The following is a 19,970-nucleotide window of genomic DNA, read 5'->3' on the forward strand; positions in this document are numbered from 1 at the left end:
AAAAGCCAGAAAGAGAATTGGGATCTTAATCCACGACTTTAAGAAAATCAATCCTGGGGGCACCTGGCTGCCTCAGTCAGGGGAGCATGGGACTCTTGATCTCTGGATCATGAAATTGAGCCCCGCGTTGGATGTAGAAATTACTTAACATAAACAGATAGATGATAGATAGATAGACAGATAGATAGATAGCTAGATAGATAGATGATAGATGAAAGAAAGAAAGAAAGAAAGAAAGAAAGAAAGAAAGAAAGAGAAAGAAAATCAATTCTGCCAGCAACCTAATAGAGTTTGGAAGAGACTCTGAGCCTCACATGAGATCATAGCCCCATCTGGCTGACACCTTGATTTCAGCCCAATGAGACCGTGAGCAGAGGACCCAGCTAACCTGGGCCAGGATTCCTCACCCATGAAACTGTGAGTTATAAATTTATGTTGTTTTAAGCCACTAAGTTTGTGATAATTTGCTACACAGCCATAGAAAACTAATACAGAAGGTCGGCCTGGATTTCGGAATGTCAGGATCAAAGAGGTTTTGGTGACAGTGCCCGGCTGGGTAGATGGACCCCATGGGGCACTAACTTCAATTGAAGCAACCACAGAGGACATCCTACCCCTGCCATTGCTGTCTTTAAGGGTCCTTGGCACAACCGTCCCGTGTTAACTGCCACAACCTTGCTGAAAGTCAATTTAGCAGTATCTGTCAAAATCATAAGAGTGTATGATCTTTGACCCAGTAATTTTACTTCTAGGAATTGACCCCACATACATTAGTAGACATGGAAAATGATCCATGTACAAAGTTATCCATTTGCTCACTCATTCATACAACATGTGTATTGTTAATAGCATAAGATTGGAAGGGTGCCTGGGTGGCTCAGTCGGTTGAGTGTCCGACTTCAGCTCAGGTCATGATCTCGCGGTCTGTGGGTTCGAGCCCCGCGTCAGGCTCTGTGCTGACAGCTGGGAGCCTGGAGCCTGCTTTGGATTCTGTGTCTCCCTCTCTCTCTGCCCCTCCCTCGCTCATGCTCTGTCTCTCTCTGTCAAAAATAAATAAACATTTAAAAAAATTTTAAAAATAGCATAAGATTGGAAACAACCTAAATTTCTATCACCAGTGATAATTAAGTACATTAACATACAGTGGAATACCACATGGCTGGAACAAAAGAACCAGGAAGCTCTATGTGTATCAGTATGGAAAGAGCTCTAACATGTTTTTAAGAGAAACAGAAGAGAGCATACATCATGTTAAAAGGAGAAAAGTAAGGATATCCATATCCTTACTATGTATATCCATACACATGTATATCCATGTGTATGTATATCCATACACATGTATATACTAATGTATATCCATATACATTAAAAAATGTCTGGAAGAGAGTGTGCCTGGATGGCTCAGTCGGTTAAGTGTCCAACTTTGGCTCGGGTCATGACTTCGCAGTTCGTGAATTCGAGCCCCATGTCAGGCTCTGTACTGACAGCTCAGAGCATGGAGACTGCCTCAGATTCTATGTCTCCCTCTCTCTCTGCCCCTCTCCCATTTGCGCTCTGTCTCTCTTTCTCTCTGTCTCTCAAAAATAAACATTATGGGGTGCCTGGGTGGCTCAGTCAGTTGAGTGTCCAACTTAGGCTCAGGTCATAATCTGGAAGTTCACAAGTTTGAGCCCCACATTGGGCTCTGTGCTGACAGCTCAGAGCCTGGGGCCTGCTTCAGATTCTGTGTCTCCCTCTCTCTCTGCCCCTACCCCACTTGCACTCTGTCTCTCTCTCTCTCTCTCAAAAATAAACACTAAAAAAAAATTTTTTTTTAACCTCTGAAAGGTTACAGTGGCTGTTTAATTGGGGAGGAAGGGGACTGGGCAGATGGGGCAGGCATTAGAGGGAGAGCTTTAATTGTATATCTGGTTATAGCTTTTATTTCTGAGCCATTTTGAACTATATAGAACGTTAAATGTATGTATTTTAAAATTAAAATATTTTATTTTTTAATGTTTATTTATTTATTTTGAGACAAAGAGAGCGTGCAAGCAGGAGAGGGGCAGAGAGAGAGGGAGAGAGAGAATCCCAAGCAGGCTCCATATCTTCAATGCAGAGCCTGAAGCAGGACATGAACTCATGAACCATGAGATCATGACCTGAGCCAAAACCAAGAGCTGGATGCTTAACTGACTGAACCACCCAGGCGCCCTCAAATTAAAGCATTTTAAAAGATACTGCGGCTTGGGGTGCCCGGGTGGCTCAGTCAATTAAGCCTCTGACTTCGGCTGTGGTCATGGTCTCTCGGTCTGTGAGTTTGAGCCCCTCGCTGGGCTCTGTGCTGACAGCTCAGAGCCTGGAGTCTGCTTCGGATTCTGCATCTCCCTCTATCTCTGCCCTCCCACACTCACACTCTGTCTCTCTCTCTCTCTCTCTCTCTCTCTCTCAAAAATCAAACATTAAAAAAAGATACATCGGCTCAACAGAGTTAGGGAACCACATGATCTTTGTAGCATTACCCACCCCACTTCCCACTGGCTTAGTTTCCTTTGCTGCATGGGACCAGGCTGTCAGCGTGGGGAGGAGACATGCCCTGCCCCCAGGTTTAGATTTTGTAGCCTGAGCACTATCTTTTACTGGAGCCACCACTTACCTTTCCCACCCCAGCTCCCTGGGGAAAATTTAAGGGCTGTTTTCTCAGAGGCCACTAAGGCTTTCCAGCTGTACCAGGGCCCCTGCTGGCAGCTGAGACTCCCCTGGGATAAGAGAATCTGAGGGTCCTGCTAACCACCAGGCCCCAACCATCTGGGAAAACTTGAGTTCAAATAACCCAACCAGTCCTGTCCTACAGATCTGAACCCAACTCAGGCAGGGCTGAGAATGAGCCGGGATGTATCAGTACTAGCTTGTTCAGTGTCTGTAGTCTACGGGTTGTTGTATATTTTGGCTAACCTCTGCCCTCAGCTACTTCTCCTCTCATTTCAATCCCCTATACTGCCTCCTCCCCACTACTCTGGGCTTCTTCCCCTGATTCTACTTATTGCTGCTGATTACCTTCTGGTATCAGACAGGCGCCCATCAAGAAACAGATGGCATGCTCAAAATGGGTAATTGGAGAAGAGTTTAATAAGAGATTATTTATAAAAGCATGGGCAGGGTCTAGGGAAACCACTAGGGATAGGGCAAGAAGAGGGATGAGCAGCAAAAAAGGGATGGGTGGAGAGCACCCTGGCAGGAGCTGAGACTTGTGGTTCATTAAAGGAGGCAGCCAGCTCACTGTGACTCATCAGGGAGGGAGCCTGGGAAATGAAAAACCCCAACCTCACTCTCCTTCCTTCCATCTCCTATGGGTATCCCATTTTACAAACCTAACACAGGGCACAGGAGCCCATTGATTCTATCCATAGAGGTCAGCTTCCCAGGCAGAGAGTATGGGGGGAAGGGTGGGAGGAGATCTAGAGGGACAAATGGAATATATCTACCACCCCACCCATAACATTTTAGAAAAATTATCATGGGAAAATTTTAAACATATATAAAAAAAGCAAAGAGAATAGTATAATGAACACCATGTAGCGATTACCCAGTTTCAACAATTATCAACATAGAGCCAATCTCATTTTATCGATATCCCCACTCACTCTGCCCTCTTATTCCTTTTATTTTTTTATGTTTATTTATTTTTGAGACAGAGAGAAAGACAGCCTGAGTGGGGAGGGGCAGAGAGAGAGGAAGACACAGAATCCGAAGCAGTCTCCGGGCTGCGAGCTGTCATCACAGAGCTAGACGGACGTGGGGCTCAAACTCCCCAACCACGGGATCATGACCTGAGTCAAAGTCAGACGCTTAACCAACTGAGCCACCCAGGCACCCCTGCCCTCTTATTCTTTTTAAGCAAATTCCAGACATCATATCATTTCATGTCAATAATTCAAATGCATCTCTAAAATATAAGGGTTCTTTTTTTTATTATTATTAAGTTTATTTATTTATTTTGAGAGACAAAGAGTGTGAACAGGGGAGGGGTATACAGAGAGGGAGAGAGAGAATCCCAAGCAGGCTTTGCAAGATCATGACCTAAGCCAAAATCAAGAGTCAGCTAAATGAACCAACTGAGCCACCCAGGCGCCCCAAGATAAGAATTCTTTTAAGCCACAAAACCATTAACAAAAGTAATAAACAAAATCCTAATATCCAATCAGTGTCAGACTTCCAATTGTCCAGTAAATATCATACATGACCTTTTAAAAAACAATTTGTTTGATGTCTTTTGATTCTCTTTTAGATCTATAGCTTCCCATTCCATCACTTTTTCTTTATTTCTTGAAGAAAACGGGACATTTGTCCTGTAGCATATCCCACAGTCATGATTTTAGTGATTGTATTCCCATAGTCTAATTTAATGTGCCCTCTTCCATTTGCTATAAGCTTATAGTTGGCTCCAGAGGCTTAGTCAAATTCAGGTCCAACTTTTATTACTACTTCATAAACAGATAATGATATATTCTTCCCTCAGGAAGCACAAAAACCTCATTGACAATTTTTGTGATGTTAGTAGCCATGATGATTGATGCTTAGATTAACTTATTAGAGATTGCAAAATGATCATATTCAAATTTATTCCAGTTCTTGTGTTAGCAATTTTGGATTTTGATTTTTTTTTTTTCAATTCACAATACTTCATGGAACTCACCCATGTCACCTGGTATAGCCCCAATGGAACCTTCTTCATGGCTGCATAACTTTTGTGGTATGGACATATTATCATCATTCAGCCATTCTCCTATTGGCAGGCTTTCACTTGGCGTCCTGTTTTGTTTTGTTTTGCAACTATGAGCAATGCTGCGATAAAACATCCTTTTACACATGTCCTTTCTTACTACTACCTTCATTCCTATGGAATAGATTCCCGGGAGCAGAGTTGCTGGGGAAATGAAATATATTAATATTAACAGTTGTTACCAGATTCATTTCTAAAATGACTGTAATACTCCAATGTCCACCAGCAATCTATATCCCCACCAGCTACAGGTATTACAGGTATTACAGCTTTTATAATTTTTGCCAGGTTAAGCACGTCTTACTGCTTCCTTCTGTGGAGCCAGTCTTCTAGGTTTAAATTCTAATTCTGCCATTTACTATATGTGTACCTTGTTCAAATTAACTTCTCAGGGTCTCAGTTTCCTTATCTGTAAAATGGGGATGATAATAACAATACTTGCCTTAACATGTTGTAAGATTTCAGTGAACTAGCATATGTAAAGTGCTTAGGACAGTGCCTGGCTTATTGCAAGCGCTTATCATTATTTTTCTGTCTCTTTTAACATCCTCTCTTTTCTAGAGCTTCATGGTGTATCACATCAGTTTCTCTGTTGCCAGCACCTTAGCATCCTGAGCCCCCTGTTCTTTTATCCTCCCACCACTGCAAAGCCCACTCTCCTCTTCAAGCTCTTACCTGGGCTGCCAGATGCCATCACGCACACAAGGCCATTAGGAATTCAGACTCTTGTCTCAGATGGGTCCTGAACACTGATTGGAAATCTATGTTTCTTTGAGTCCATTTCCCCTCACCTCCCCCAAGCAGGTATTCTAAATGATCACTACACTTCCTGATCCTCTACCCAACTAACCTCTACCCCACTAACCTTTTAGCACATAACTTTGAAGCACTTACCTATAGCCTTATAAAGGCAGATGTGTCAGACTGACTTGTTCAACACCCATTTCAGTGTGCACCGTCTGGAAAGATAAAAGGCTCCTTTGCTGCCGGGGTTTTGGATGTAATTTGGGTTATACCAATTAGAAGCACTCATGCATCAGATGGTGGCATTCTCTCACAGTGAGAAATAATTTATTCAAATTGCTTTAAAATACAGTGTTTTAATGACACAAACCCAGTGGAATATACCCTTAGGGCAAAGTGCTCTTAAAAAAATCTTAAACTGCTTTTAGTAGTCTTAGTGATATTAGTATTACTATTTTCTCTCACACACACAGGATAAGCCTAATAATTATGATAATGTTGTTAAAAGTAAGGATTTTTCCACCAAAGATAAAAGAGAGATGCTAGTATAAAATCAAATAAATTATACAGTTTAATCATAAATTCATATTGGAAATATCAATATAAACTCATGACTTAGGTTATTTTATTTTTTATTCTTTTTGTATTGTTTTACTTATTTCTGAAAGAGAGAGACAGAGTGCGAGCAGGGGAGGGAAAGAGAGAGAGGGAGACACAGAATCCGAAGCAGGCTCCAGGCTCTGAACTGTCAGCACAGAGCCTGATGTGGGGCTTGAACCCATATACTGTGAGATCATGACCTGAGCCAAAGTTGGATGCTTAATGGACTGAGCCACCCAGGCGCCCCTAGGATTTTTTTTTTTTTAATTGTATCTCTTAGCTTTGTACACTGACAGAGACTTAGATACAATGATGACTCAGGAGCATGAGCACACTAGTACCAAAATGGTGGCCTCTAAATACCATTTTCACCTAAAAGAAATAGGGCTCCTTAGAGAGATGGCAGATTCCACTTAGAGTTAGAAGTGTATAAAATAAGCAAAGGAACTATCAGTGACTACTGGGGTTTGTCAAAAGGACACAGGAACCAACTTGAAGGCACTCCCGCTGGTTTAAGATGAGATCATTTGGGTATCAAAATGAATAAACATTGCATTGATTGATAAGCATCAATTTCTTAAATTTATGAGTTCACAATGGTAGGAAAAAATGAAACAAAAACCCAGAAAGCTTATTTGTCATCATTGGAGCTAGAGCATCAATTTATTGTTTTGAAAAAGTGGTTTTTAAAATAAGAGAAAGAATCAAACACGTATCTGCCTTTCCTGTACATTAATTGAATTTTTCCATAACCAGATAGTTGATGAAGAATCTTCTTCTTTTTAGGAGAATTCCAGATAATATGCAGAATAATGATAAAATAAGATATTACCATTTTTCAGGTCTTAATAAAATGATGGATCTTAGTGATGATCATCAATGGCTGCTAAAAACCATTAGGGGAAAGATTGATAGGAAACTTTAAAATGGATGAATCAGGCTGACGTCACCTGATCTTACTAATTAATTTTAGCATCACTACAAGAGAGACAACACACATTATCTGCCCCTTGATATGTTGTGAGGGGAAGTACATAGCCACCTGTTACATATTCTGCCTACAAAAAGCCCCCACTAATCTAATCAAATTGCTCTATATAAATACCGAACAGAAAACACAGGGAACAGAGATTGAGTTCAATGACACCCTGCAGAAGCAATCAACCAAATCCAGAATATAATATATCCTACAGGATAAATGATCCAGTTTGTCCAATAAATCAATGGTGTGGGAGAAAAGGGAGTGGAGCTGTTAGAGAATAAAAGAAACTTACGATCTACAATAATCAAAAGAATATATAAAGCTTGCTTGGATCCCAATGTGAACAAACTAACTAAAAATGATATCTGATATCTTTGTGAGAATTGAGGGACTTTGAAGGTGGTTAAATAGAAAAAGATTGGCAAAATATTGAAAACTGTTGAAGCTTAGTGATGAGTACATGGGTGTTCATTATATGATCATTTCTACTTTTGTATATGTTTAAAATTTTCGATAATAAAAGGTTTTTAGGGGAACCTGGATGGCTCAGTAGGTAGAGCCTGTGACTCTTGATCTCCTTAAAAGACAAGGAAAAACCAAGAAAACATCACAGAGTGTAGAGTAAAGAGACATAATGACTAAATGCAAGATGGTATCACCTGAATCAGATCTTGAAAGAGAAAAAGGGAAATCCAAATAATGTCTGGAGTGTAGTTGAAAGTATTGTACCAGTGTTCATTTCTTACTTTTGATAAATGTACCAATGTTGTCTTAGCCCATTTGGGCTCCTATAACAAAATACCACAGACTAGGTGGCTTACAAGCAACAGAAATTTATGTCCCGCAGTTCTGGAGGCTGGAAATCCAAGATCAAGGTGCCAGCATGGTCAAATGAAGGCCCTCTTCCAAGGTCATAGTTGGTGTCTTCTCATTATGTCTTCACATACTGGAGGGGGATAGGGATCTCTCTGGCACCTCTTTTATATGGCACTAATCCCATTCATGAGAGCTCCACTGTCATGACTTAAACACCTCCCAAAGTCTCCACCTCCAAATACCATCACCTTTGGGGATTAGGATTTCAACATATAAATTTTGAGGGGACACAAACATTGGTACCATAGCAATGGTTATATAAGATATTAACATTAGAGAAACTGAGTGAAGAGTATACAGGAATATTCTGTACTATCTCTGCTACTCTTCTGGAAATCTAAAATTATTTAAAAACTAAATGTTAAGGGCGCCTAGATGGCTCAGTTGGTTGAGCATCTGACTTCCACTCTGGGCATGATCTCATGGCTTGTGAGTTCAAGCCCTGTGTCAGGCTCTGCGCTGACAGCTCAGAGCCTGGAGCCCGCTTCAGATTCTGTGTCTCCCTCTCTCTGCCCCTCCCCCACTCACGCTCTGTCTCTCTCTCTCCTTCAAAAGTAAATAAGCATTAAAAAATAATAATAATAAAGAGAAAAATGTTATAAATAAATAAATGTATTAATCTCTATCCATGAGTTTCTTAAAGTGAATTTACACCTTCAGAGAAAAATACTTATGTCTCTATTATTGGGTTTAAATAATTCTTGAAAGATGAGGAAATTGGCATACTTATACTACCTCCATGTTTCCTCACCTCTAGGATATCCAGAATTTGGTTGGCTATATTATGACTTCTATTTATATCATCTCAGTGTATATAAGATGTATATGCTGTTCTCTTTCTGTAGTCATTTTAGCCTTTAATGGACCCATTGATCACTCTTAGTCATTTTTATTATTGTATCTGTTGGTAGAAATTTATCAGACAGTTCTGTCTTCAAGAAAGACTCTTGAGAAATATAAAGCCATCTGTGCCATTATAGTTGGATGACGGTCTGCTCACCACACATTCTCTTTCTCCGAAGACTTGGTAGGCATTACTTCTCCATCCTCTAATGTTGGATGCTATTATAGAGGGGCTGGAAGCCAGATGAATTTTTTCCCATTCACAAGTGACTTGGTTTATTTGCAAGGATTCTCGTGGGATTCTTTCTTTATTTCTGAAATCCGTTAACTTTGTCAGGATATGTGTTGAAGGTAGCTATTTTATTTCAATTTTACCTGGGATAGGTTTATTCTTTCAAGCTAAAATTCAAGTCTTATTTCTGGAAGCACTCTTGAATTTTATATTTGAACATTTTTGTTGATATTACTGTTCCATTTAATCTATTCTCTTATTCAGAAACACCAATCATACATGAGGTAGGTCTTTGTTCTTTATATATGTCATTTTCTCTTTAATCCTTTTATTTAAAAAATTTTTAAGTTTATTTATTTTGAGAGAGAGGGAGAGAGTGGGGAAGGGGCAGAGAGAGAGGGAGAGAGAGAATCCCAAGCAGGCTCCACATTCAGTGCAGAGCCCAATGTGGAACTCAGTCCCATAAACCATGACATCATGACCTGAGTCGAAATCAAGAGTTAGATGCTTAACCAACTGAGCCACCCAGGTGCCCCTTCTCTTTAATACTTTTAAACTTCTAAAACTACTTGTTATATTCTCATTCATTTTGTTCACTTTTCTCAAGCCTACCTTTCATGCCCATGGCTTTTACCCCCAGTAATCTCTTTATTTTTTTGATGTTTATAAGATGACCTTCATTTCTCCTTTATATATCTTCTCCATTTCTTTCCTGAGCCCTGCTAGCTCATTTCTTATTTCTTTTATCTTATTTTTTTTTCCTTGAGCTGTTTATCTGTGTTTAAGTTCCTTATTCACATATTGTGCTTTTATGTAGTTTTTTGTATTCCTATATAAATCTTTGGTCATGATTTTCATTTTTTTCCCTGGCAAATTATCTCCGATGTGTGCCCTTTGGTCTTCTCTTGGTCTTGCTCCTATATTCTTGAGGATATTTTTGTACAGTTCCTATATTTCTTCCTTTTTATTATTTTTAAAAAAAATTTTATTTTAACGTTTATTTATTTTTGAGACAGAGAGAGACAGAGCATGAACGGGGGAGGGGCAGAGAGAGAGGGAGACACAGAATCGGAAACAGGCTCCAGGCTCTGAGCCATCAGCCCAGAGCCCGACGCGGGGCTCGAACTCACGGACCGCGAGATCGTGACCTGGCTGAAGTCGGACGCTTAACCGACTGCGCCACCCAGGCGCCCCCTTTTTATTATTAATAAAATTTCAATGATGATTTATTTCCCTAGACCACCACTTTGTGGAAGGCGGAAAGGACAATGGTGAGCAGCAGAATATTTTCTTAGTTCAGTGTAAAGCCCTTCAAGGTATAAGATAATCTAGGTTTTCTCTCTCTCCCTCTCTCTCTTCCCTGCCCTCGCTCATGTTGTCTCTCTCTCAAAATAAATAAATAAACATTAAAAAAAAACTCACGAGATGAGTTCAATAGTAGAATAATGATGACAGAGGAAAGTATTATTAAACTTAAATGTATATCAGTATTTAATTTAAATGTATATCAAATGTGCTCAATCTGAACAGCCAAGAAAACAAAAATTGAAAAAAATGAACAGAGCCTCAAGAAATGTGGGACAGTAATAAAAGGGCAAACATTCATGTCATCTGAGTTCTAAAAGGAAAGGAGAAAAAGTGTGGTACTGAAAAAAAGTAATTGAAGAAATAGTGACTGGAGACTAATTGATGAATCTGAAGAAAGATAAACAAAAAGAAATCCATACCTAGATACATCATAATCAAACTGTTAAAAACTAAAGACGAAGAAAGGATCTTGAAAGCAGACAGAGTAAAACAGTGTATTAGCTATAGGGGAACAACTCTTTGAATGACTGCAGATTTCTTATCAGAAACCATGGAGATAAGAAGGAAGTGGCACAAAGATTTTGTGTTGAAAAAAGTCAACACAGATTTTTATATCCAGGGGCACCTGGCTGACTGAGTCAGAGGGTGCGATTCTTGATCTCAGGGTCATGAGTTTGAGCCCCATGTGGGTGTAGAGATTAGTTAAATAAATAAAACTTTAAAAAGAAGAATTTTGTATCCAGTGAAAATATCCCTCAGGAATCAAGGTGAAACTGACATTCTCAGACAAACTAAAAGAAATCATTGCCAGCATGCCTGCTCTAAAAGAATTAGAGTTTTTCAGATAGAAGAGGAATAATAAGAGAAGGAAATTTGGACCATCAGGTCTGAAGGAAGAGCAATAGAAATAGTAAATATCTGGGTAAGCAAAATAGGCCAGTCTTCTCTCAAATAATTTAAAATGTGTTTAACGATTCAAAGCAAGAACTGTATAATTGTTTGATCGGGTTTTCAGTGTATGTAGATATAAGACAAGTATAACATAAGGGGATGAGGGTAAAGGGACCTATGTGGTGGTAAGGTTTCTACATTCTACTTGAAGCGGTAAAATATTAATTCAAAGTAGAGTGTGAAAAGGTAAGTATGTATATTGTAATCCTAAGAGCAACCACCAAACCAACACAAGCTATGTAAAGAGATAGTTGAAAAACCTAATGGATAAATTAAAATGAAGTGAAAAAGATGTTCAGATAATGCACAAGAAGGCAAGAAGTAGAAACAGAATAACAAAAAAACCAGAACGAACATCTGATAATAAAATAGTAAACATAAATGCAAGCATATCAATAACAGCACTAAATGTAACTGGTCTACACACACCAATAAAAAAAAAAAACGAAGTCTGAAAATACATTAAGCAAACACTTAGAGAACAAAAAAGGGAAAATCTCACAATTATATTTGGAGATTTCAATACTCTGCTCTCAGAAATCAATAGAACTAGAAGAAATCAGCAAAGATATAAAAGTGAACGACACCATCAATCAACTACATCTAATATTTATATAACACCCCCCCAAACAAGAGCAGAATATATTCAAGTGAACATGGAACATTTGTCCAGATAGACCATATCCAGGGTCATAAAAAAACCTCAGTACATTGGAAAGAATTGAAATCAGAAAGTATTGGGGTGCCTGGGTGGCGCAGTTGGTTAAGCGTCCGACTTCAGCCAGGTCACGATCTCGCGGTCCGTGAGTTCGAGCCCCGCGTTGGGCTCTGGGCTGATGGCTCAGAGCCTGGAGCCTGTTTCCGATTCTGTCTCCCTCTCTCTCTGCGCCTCCCCCGTTCATGCTCTGTCTCTCTCTGTCCCAAAGATAAATAAACTTTAAAAAAAAAAAAAATGAAATCAGAAAGTATGTTCTGTGTCTCCAATTGGAAATTAAACATATATCCCTAAATAATTCATGGATCTCAAAAATATTAGACAATATTTTGAACTGAACAAAAATGGAACTATAACACTTCAAAATTAGTGGGATACAACTGAACAAGTACCTAGAAGGATATTAGTGGTATCAAATGTTGATATTAGAAAAGAAAGAACTGAAATCAATAATCTAATTTTTCACCCTAAAAACAAAACAAAAAAAACCAACCTAGAAAAAAAAGCAAAAGAAACACAAAGCAAGCAGAAGGAAAGAAATTATAAAGATGAGAGCAGGGGTACCTGGGTGGCTCAGTCAGATGAGTGTCTGACTTCAGTTCAGGTCATGATCTCATGGTTGTGAGTTTGAGCCCCACATCAGGCTCATTGCTGTCAGCACAGAGCCTGCTTCAGATTCTCTGTGCCCCTCTCTCTATACCCCTCACCTGCTCGTGCTCTCTCTGTCTCTCTCAAAAATAAACATTAAAAAAATTTTTTAATAAATAAATAAACACATAGATCAGTGGAACAGAATAGAGAATCCAGAAATATATTCACAGAAATATGTACAACTGATTTTCGACAAAGATGCAAAAGCAATCCACTAGAGTGAAAGTTACCTTTCCAACATGATGCTGAAGCAATTGCACATCCTCAGGGAGAAAAAGGAGAATCTCAATCTACATCTCACGTCTTACACAAAAACTAACTCAAGATGAAACAGGACTTCAATGCAAATCATAACTATAAAACATTAAGAAAAAAGTAGGAGAAAACCTTTGGGACCTAGGGCTAGGCAGAGGATTCTTAGTCTTGACAGTAAGCGTGATCCATAAAAGAAAAAAATTGATAAATTGAGCCTCATCAAAATTAAAACTTTATCTCTGTGAAAGACCCTATTGAGAGAATAAACCTATAGCCTGGGGGGAAGTATTTGCAAACCACGAATCTGACAAAGGATTTGTATCTAGAATACATAAAGAACTCTCAAAGGTTAACAGTAACAAAACAATAAGTTGGCAAAAGGAGAAAAGACATAAACTTTCACCATGAAAAGATACTCCACATCATTAACTATTAAAGAAATGCAGAACAAAATCCCAGTGAGATACTACCATACATCTATTAGAATAATAAAACACAAAACAAAACAAATACTGACAATACCAGGTGCTGCCAAGGAAGTAGAGCAATTGGAACTTTCATGCACAGAGTAGGAATGCAAGATAGTATGGTCACTCTGGAAAACGGTTTCTTATAAATTTAAACATATACTTACTACAAATCCCAACGATCCGAGTTCTAAATATTTGCCCTAGAGCGGGGGTCACCAAACTGAGGCAAGCAGGTCAAATCAGGCCAGTGATCTGCTTTTGCCTGTCTGCAGGCTAAGAATGCTTCTTATAATTTTAAATTCTTTTTTCTTTTTTAAGTTCATTTATTTATTTTGAGAGAGACAGAGACAGCGCAAGCAGGGGAGCGGTAGAGAGAGGGGGAGACAGAATCCCAAGCAGGCTCCACCCTGCCAACGCAGAGCCCGATGTGGAGCTCGAACCCACAAAACCGTGAGACCGTGACCTGAGCCAAAACCAAGAGTCAGACGCTTAACCAACTGAGCTACCCAGGCGCCCCGAGAATGCTTTTTATAATTTTAAAGAGTTGTTTGTTGTTTGTTTGTTTGTTTTAAGAATATGTTACAGAGACTATAAGCGGCCCACAAAACCTAAGGTATTTAGTATCTGGCACTTTACAGAAAATGTGTGCCAACCTCTGCCCTAGAGAAATGAAAACTTATGCTCACACGAAAACTTTTGTACATTAACTTTTATAATCCCCTCTATTCCTTTTGCCCCAAACTGGAAGCAATCCAAATATCCTTCCGTTGGTGAATAGATTAACTCCATGTGACACATCATCCATAATAATGAAATTCTACTTAGCAATAAAAAGGAAGAAACTGTGGTTACATAGAACAATTTGGATGAATCTCAAAGGCATTATGCTGAGTGAAAGAAGTCAGTCCCAAAAAGTTACATACTGTACGTATGATTTCACCTACATGACATTCTCAAAAATACAAAATTATAGAGACAGAAAACAAATCAACAGCAGCATGAGGGAGTGTGGGGATTGATGGAACTATTCAATATCCTGATTGTTGTGGTAGTTACACAAATCTATATATGCTTTAAAATTCATGGGCATATATACCAAAGAAAAAAGTTTATTTTACTTGTATGACAACATAAAAAGGAAAATAATTTAAAAAATTCAAAGTGGCCAAACGTTTGCCAGTGTGTAGCTTCTTTTAATGTGGCTCCTGAAAGAAAATGAAATTTTAAATTGAGCTAACAACAGTAATATGGCAAAACAAAGACAAGAATGCTGGTGCCATTCCATGTAAAGTTTAGATTGTTTGTTAAACTCTGGCATGTTGTCAGCCATTATTATAGAGTTTATACTGTAAAATATTGCTTATGCCAGCACAAGGAAATGCTGCAGTGGTTACATGGTAAATGTCATGGATCTGGGGGCAGATGGAAGATGATTAGACAAGCTACAAATAGTCTACAATATCAATGCCTCTGGAACAGCATTACTAATTAAGCCATTTAAAGCTTCATTGAGAGGGACACCTGGGTGGCTCAGTCAGCTGAGCCTCCGCTCTTGATTTCAGCTCAGGTCATGATCTCTCGGGTTCATGAGTTCAAACCCCAAATCGGGCTCTGTACTGACAGTGTGGAGCCTGCTGGAGATTCTCTCTCTCTCCTTCACTGTCTGCCTCTCCCTCCCTCCCTCTCTCTCTCTCAAAATAAATGAATAAACTTTACAAAAAAAAAAAAAAAGATGAAAGGGGGAGAATGCGGGTTAGAAAGGGCTAGCTGGCTTCAGACTACAGTGCAGATCTGGCAGTCTTAGCCAACACAATGGGGAGCTCCAAAGCAAAGATTGCCCATTATAGGAGTTCCACATTGCAAAGTCATGGTAAGAGCCTGATACCACCACCATACTCAGTTATTGTCTGGGAGCTACTGAGAAAGGAAGTGGCCTTGTCCCAAAAGCTGATGCAGAGCGATGTAAGCAAAATGGCAGAATAGGATGCCCAGACCATCCTTCCTCCCACAGAGACACCAACGGCAGTACAGGAATGAATTCTCTTTATGAGAAATCCAGAAACCAGTTAAAAGGCTTCTGTACCCCAGGCAAGCATGAAATCAGCTACATCAAAGGTGCTAGGAAATTTTGTGACCCTCTTACCCTAGTCCCGACTCCTGGTATATCTCCCTGGGTAGGGAAAAAGAAGACTGGACTATACATTCAACATTCTGACTTTTCAAGGGGACTACCTGAGGGACTGGCTTCTGTCTTGCCTGCCTCTGAGCGCTGACAAGACCCAGCATACTTTAAATAGCTGGGGGCCCGCTGAGAACAAAAGAGAGCCAGGCCGCCTGCTGCTGCTTCTGAGAACCTGCGGTACAACAGACACAGGCTAAGACAGCCTGGCGGCCTCTCCCTCAAGGGGAAAGTGAACAGTGGAGCATGTGTCCAACATTCCAGCTTTTCAGGGGGCTGTCCAAGGGACCGGTTTTTGTCTCAGACCGTGGATGGGACCTAGCATACTCTAGATGCGTGAGAGCTGCTGAGAACAAAAAAGATCAGTGCAGCTGCTGCTGCTCCAGAGGGCCCATGGTACAGGAGAAAGACACTGATACAAGTTGACAGCCTCTTCCTTGGGAGAGGAGAAGAATGGAGTATGCGTCCAACATCCTGGCTTATTGAGGGGGCTACCCAAAGGATTGGTTTCTGTCTAGCACAACTTGGGGCACTGACAGGACCTGACATACTCTAGATGCCTTAAGGGCCACTGGAAAATCAAAAGCCAGGCAGCATGCTGCTGTTGCAGAGGACTCACAGTACAGCAGACTCCAGAGAAAGCAAGAGATTATGAGGTTTTGAATGAAAGAAACAAGCAAATCCCCTTAATTCAAAATCTACGTGCACAAGTCTAGAGAAGACACATCCACAGAAAATGTTTGAGAGGCCCCCAGGATCTCTAGCTGGGCTGATTGGTGAAGGTCTTTCCCTGTACTAAGCCAGTCTGAGCCTGGGAGAGAGGGGTGGCTGTTTTTTCAAGTATCAACAGATAACCAACACAAAGTTACAAGGACATCAAGAAACAAGGGGAAATGGCCCAATCAAAGGGACAAAATAAATCTCCATAAATCAACTCTGAAGAAATGGAGGTACATGAATTACCTGACAAAGAATTCAAAATAACCATCATAAAACTGCACAGTGAGCTCAGGAAGAGTATGCATGAACAAAATGAGTACAGCAAAGAGATAGAAAATATTAAAAAGAACCAACCAGAATTTTGGAGGTGAAGAATGCAATAACTGAGGAGAAGAAGAGAGAGAAAGGAAAAGAAAGCTTATTTAAGAAGTGATGGCTGAAAACTCCTCAAATTTGGAGGAGGAAATGGCATCCACATTCAAGAATCCTAATGGATACATTATAATCAAATTGTCAAAAGTCAAAGAGAATTTTGAAATCAGCAAAATAAAAGTGACTCATCATACTCAAGGAAACCCTCATAAGACTATAAGCAGATTTTTTCTTCACCAGGAACCTTGCAGGTCAGAAGGGGTATATTTGAAGCACTATAAAAAACTGCCAGCCACAAATACTGTATCCATCAAAATTGTCCCATCAAAAATGAAGGAGAGGGGCAACTGGGTGGCTCAGTTGGTTAAGCATCTGACTCTTGATCTCAGCTCAGGTCTCGATCTCAGGGTTGTGAGTTCAAGCCCCGCATTGGGCTCCATTCTGGGCATGGAGCCTACTTAAAAATAAAATGAAGAAGAGAAAAAGGCTTTCCCAGATAAACAAAAGCTGTGGGAGTTCATCAGCATTAGACCAGCCTTATAAGAAATGCTAAAGAGGGACACCTGGGTGACCCAGTCATTTGGGCCTCTGACTTCGGCTAGGCTTGGGTCAGGATCTCACAGTCTGTGAGTCAGAGTCCCGTGTTGGGCTCTGTGCTGACAGCTCAGAGCCTGGAGCCTGCTTCGGATTCTGTGTCTCCCTCTCTCCCTGCCCCTCCCCTGCTCATGCTCTGTCTCTCTCTGTCTCAAAAATAAATAAAAACATTAAAAAAAAAAAACTTTAATAAAAAAATGCTAAAGAGAGTCCTTCAGGTTGAAATGAAAACACATCAAACAGCAACACAAAAACATGAAAGTATAAAGCTCACTAGTGTAAGAGTAACTATATAAATAAGTACAGAATACTAAAATACTGTAACTATAGTATATAAATCACTTTAAATTCTGGTGTAGAACCTAAAAGACAAAAGTGTAAAACATAACTATAATTATAAAAATGTTATTGGATGCACAATATAAAAGATATAATTTCTAACATCTATAACATAAAGTAGAGGGGAGAGAAGTAGAAGTGTAGAATTTTTTTATGTGATTGAAATTGTTACCAGCTTAAAAATAGATTGTTGTCACTATAAGATGTTTTAGGTAAGTCCCATGGTAACCAGACAGAAAATACCTATAGAAGGGACAAAAGAAAATAAGAAAGGAATCAAACCATGTCATGACCAAAAAACAAAAACAAACAAAACAAAAAACAACAAAACAATTAATGAAACACGAAGGAAGACAGCAAGCAACAAAACATAAGAGGGACAAAAGAACTACAAGATAAACAGTAAACAATGATGAAACCGGCAGTAGTAAGTCCTTCCCTATCAATAACCACTTTAAATGTAAATGGATTAAACTCCCCCAATCTAAAGACATGGAGTGGCTAAATGGATAAAAAGATCTAACTATATGTTGTCTTCCAAACTCACTTTATTTTTTATTTTTTTATTTTTTTATCTTAATTTCAGTGTAGTTAACATGCAGTGTTATATTAGTTTCAGGTGTACAATATAGCAATTCAACAATTCTATACAGGGGCACCTGGGTGGCTCAGTTGGTTGAGCACCAACTTCGGCTCAGGTCATGATCTTACAGTTCTTGGGTTCCGGCCCACCACGGAGCTCTGTGCTCACAGCTCAGAGCCTGGAGCCTGCTTTGGATCCTGTGTCTCTCTCGCTCTCTGCCCCTCCCCTGCTTGCGCTCTCTCTCTCTCTCTCTCTCAAAAATAAAATAAACATAAAAAAAAAAAGTAAACAATACTATACATTATACAGTGCTCATCATGATGAACAGTGTTAATCCTCTTCACTTATTTCACCCATCCTCTGAAACCCCTCCCCTCTGGTAACCATCAGTTTGTTCTCTATAGTTAAGAGTCTGTTTTTTGGCTTGTCTCTTTTTTTTCTTTGCTCACTTGTTTTGTTTCTTATATTCCATATATGAGTGAAATCATGTGGTGTTTCTCCTTCTTGGACTGACTTATTTCACTTAATATTATATACTCTAGATCCATCCGTGTTGTTGCAAATAGCAAGATTTCATTAATTTTTACGGCTGAGTAATGTTAATTACTGATAGATATGTACTTATTGCCATTCTGTTCCTTGTTTTATGGTTGTTTTTATAGTTCTTCTCTATTCTTCTCTTGCTCATTTCTGTCATAGTTTGCTGGATTTCTTTAGTGATAATCTTGGATTCCTTTCTCTTTATTTTTTGGCATATCTGTTACTGGTTTTTGATTTGTGGTTACCATTAGGTTTGTATATAACATCTTATGCTTATAGAAGTCTATAGTAAGTTGATGGTCACTTCAATTTGAACCCATGCTTGACTCCTCTCCACCCCACATTTTAGGTATGTGGTGTCATACTTTACATCTTTTTATAGACATAATTAATTTTACTGCTTTTGTGCATCCTACTTTTATTATTCCTGCTTATGGCCTTTCCTTTCCACTCGAACAGTTACCTTTAACATTTCTTGTATGACTCATTTGGTGGTCATGAATTCCTTTACCCTTGTCTGGGAAACTCTTTATCTCTCCTTCTATTCCAAATGATACCCTTGCTGAACACAGTATTCTTGGCTGTAGGTTTTTGTTGTTGTTGTTTCAGCACTTTGAATATATTATGTCAGTCCCTTCTGGCTTACAAGATTTCTGCTAAAAAATCAAATTGATAGCCTTACAGCGTTTCCCTTTATGTAACTATTTTCTTTTCTCTTGCTGCTTTTAAAATTCTCTCTTTATCACTACTTTGTGCCATTTAAATTACTATATGTCTTGGTGTGGACCTCCTTGGGTTGATTTTCTTGGGGGTTCTCTGTGCCCCTGGACCTGATTTCTGTTTCCTTCCCAAGATTTGGGAAGTTTTCAGCTATTATTTCTTCAAATACATTTTTGCCCCCTTTTTTCTCTCCTCTCCTGCCACCCCTATAATGCATATGTTATGATGCTTTATGGTGTTGCTGAGTCTATTTTCATTTTTTATTATTTTGTTTTTCTCTCCTGTTCAGTGTGATTGTTTTCCATTATTCCTTCCTCTAGGTCCCTTATCTGTTCCTCTGCTTCCTCTAGTCTACTATTTATTACCTCTTGTGTATTTTTAATTTCAGTTTTCGAATTCTTTATCTATAATTGGTCCTTTTTTGTTTTCTGTCTCTTTGTTGAGGGTCTCACTGAGGTCCTCCGCTCTTTTCTCACGTCCAATGAGTATCTTTATAACCCTTACTTTAAATTTTTATCTCCATTTTGTTTAGTT

At 39.3% G+C, this 19,970-nt stretch overlaps 1 long non-coding RNA gene across 1 annotated transcript; it reads left to right on the forward strand.

Moving 5' to 3' along the window:
• Window positions 1-1,557: 1,557 nt before the first annotated feature.
• On the forward strand, window positions 1,558-19,465 carry LOC123595342. Its single transcript, XR_006711135.1, has 3 exons — window positions 1,558-1,572; window positions 11,027-11,036; window positions 18,876-19,465. It is a non-coding gene; the product is annotated as an uncharacterized LOC123595342 (long non-coding RNA).
• The last annotated feature ends 505 nt before the right edge of the window (window positions 19,466-19,970 follow it).

Source organism: Leopardus geoffroyi, chromosome X (genome assembly GCF_018350155.1).
Source record: "Leopardus geoffroyi isolate Oge1 chromosome X, O.geoffroyi_Oge1_pat1.0, whole genome shotgun sequence".
Lineage (NCBI taxonomy): Eukaryota > Metazoa > Chordata > Mammalia > Carnivora > Felidae > Leopardus > Leopardus geoffroyi.